Source organism: Pavona decussata, unplaced genomic scaffold, assembly GCF_977016875.1.
Source record: "Pavona decussata unplaced genomic scaffold, jaPavDecu1.1 SCAFFOLD_3329, whole genome shotgun sequence".
Lineage (NCBI taxonomy): Eukaryota > Metazoa > Cnidaria > Anthozoa > Scleractinia > Agariciidae > Pavona > Pavona decussata.
The window spans coordinates 5001-7500 of NW_028146371.1; the positions used below are offsets into that span (position 1 = coordinate 5001).

General features: G+C 44.6%; 1 non-coding gene across 1 annotated transcript in view; it reads left to right on the forward strand.

Moving 5' to 3' along the window:
* Positions 1-2057: 2057 nt before the first annotated feature.
* The window catches only part of LOC146446660 (small subunit ribosomal RNA), a 1800-nt gene continuing 1357 nt past the window's right edge, over positions 2058-2500 (forward strand). Inside the window, exon 1 of the ribosomal RNA XR_014862501.1 lies at positions 2058-2500. This exon is cut by the window's right edge and continues 1357 nt beyond it. This is a non-coding gene — a ribosomal RNA (small subunit ribosomal RNA).

The window sequence follows — 2500 nt, forward strand, 5'->3', positions numbered from 1 at the left end:
TTAGGTCAACAATTTATAGCAAAAATGTGTTCCAGCCAAGTTCTTTTAGACGCTCTTTCGAATGGCAACATTCCCGATTGAAAATGGCGACCTACCAAAATCCGCACTTTGCTTCCCCGTCCATATAGAGGTGAGTATTTGACTTTGCTTCCGTCAGAGTCAAGGAAACACATTGAAAATGGAATCAGCATACAAGAAAACCTAGTTTGGGATAGGTTTTGTGCCTTCCGTGGTATTATAACCATAGAACTGCTCCTGAGGGGGGTAGGGTAGGCCCACCAAAAAGTGCACTTCTGGTTAGGTCGCTAATTTCTAAAATAAATGTGTCCCAACCAAGTTTTTTTGGACGCTCTTTCGAATGGCAACATTCCTGATTGAAAATGCCGACCTACCAAAATCCGCACTTTGCTTCCCCGTCCATATAGGGGTGAGTATTTGGCTTTGCTTTCGTCAGAGTCAAGGAAACACATTGAAAATGGAATCAGCATACAAGAAAACCTAGTTTGGGATAGGTTTTGTGCCTTCCGTGGTATTATAACCATAGAACTGCTCCTGAGGGGGGTAGGGTAGGCCCACCAAAAAGTGCACTTCTGGTTAGGTCGCTAATTTCTAAAATAAATGTGTCCCAACCAAGTTTTTTTGGACGCTCTTTCGAATGGCAACATTCCTGATTGAAAATGCCGACCTACCAAAATCCGCACTTTGCTTCCCCGTCCATATAGGGGTGAGTATTTGGCTTTGCCTTTGTCAGACTCAAGTAAAAGCATTTAAAATGGAGTCAGCATACAAGAAAACCTAGATTGGGATAGTTTTTCTGCCTACCGTGGGATCATAACCATAGAACTGCCCCTGAGGGAGGTAGGGTTAGGGTTAGCGTTAGGGTTAACGTTGGGGTTAGGATTGAAGACAGAAGATTGGTGATGTCAGGAGGACCTTCTTAAAACAAACAGAAATACACTTATTAGGGGACTAGGGCCAGTGGACTCAGAAATGTCTTTCGTAGCAGTCTCCTATAAGAGTATTTTTCTCTGATTTAGGTGACTCCTCCTCACACCACCATTTTTCTTAGTCGAAAGACCTCTTCACAGCACGACTTTCCTGATGGATTTCTATGTAACTGCTCGTGCTGAGAGGTGTGTCGAAAGTTGATCATGTTCCCGTAAAATCTGAGGTCTCCACTGTCTAGCGAGGTACTTACAGTGAATATAGTGAATTTTTCAAAAATTGGAGAATTCTGACTTTTGCGATGAATTTTAATGTAATTGGTCGTGCTGAGAGGCGTGTTAAAATTTGAACATGTTCCCGTAAAATCTGAGGTGAGAATTAGTGAGGTACTTACAGTGCGTATAGTGACAAATCTTTAAAAGCGTGAAATTATGGGATGTTGTGGCTTCAATGGGTTTTTAAGATGTCACCAGTCATTTGGCATGACTTACAAACGATTTGGCTGGTTGTGGGTTCGATTTTCAAAATTTCATTTTTTTCGCGTTTTTATTTTCTGTCTACCATATCATGCAGTCTCCTTATTAGCGTTTGGGGGTTATAGTGTGGGCAGGTTGGTCGCAAAGGTTCCGAGAGGAGCTGGCTAGTAAACCCTGTCCCTTATGTTCCACGGCGGCAAGGCGGAGAAATAGAGGGCAGAATTGACTAACGGGCAAGGAAAGTTAGGCTTGTAGCTTTCCTTTCGAAGGAGGGAAAAGATGATGCCCGAAAGCATTGTCACTGTAGTGGCAGGCAGAGTGTAGATGGAAGTTGTGTACGCTAGCCTTTGGCTAATGATAGAGACAAAAGAGCAGGAGGATATTTTCCTTCGCAGAAGCACTTTTCTTGCCTTCCTTCAGCTCGCTTGGCGAGTCTGACAGGTATGCCTGAACTGTGCACGGGTCCAGTTGTGAGAAAGACGTGGCAAACAAGACGGGGTTTCCCTTGACCGAGGGACCGTGTGGTCCGTTTGGCTCATGGGTTCCCCCCGTGGAGGCAAAATCTAAGAAAGCTTGCTCTCCCTCTGCGGAGGGGGGCCGCTTAGCAAGGAACTTCTGTTCCCTGCGGTGGATAGTTACCTGGTTGATCCTGCCAGTAGTCATATGCTTGTCTCAAAGATTAAGCCATGCATGTCTAAGTATAAGCACTTGTACTGTGAAACTGCGAATGGCTCATTAAATCAGTTATCGTTTATTTGATTGTACCATTACTACTTGGATAACCGTAGTAATTCTAGAGCTAATACATGCGAAAAGTCCCGACTTCTGGAAGGGATGTATTTATTAGATTAAAAACCAATGCGGGTTCTGCCCGGTCATTTGGTGATTCATAGTAACTGATCGAATCGCACGGCCTTGCGCTGGCGATGTTTCATTCAAATTTCTGCCCTATCAACTGTCGATGGTAAGGTAGTGGCTTACCATGGTTGCAACGGGTGACGGAGAATTAGGGTTCGATTCCGGAGAGGGAGCCTGAGAAACGGCTACCACATCCAAGGAAGGCAGCAGGCGCGCAAATT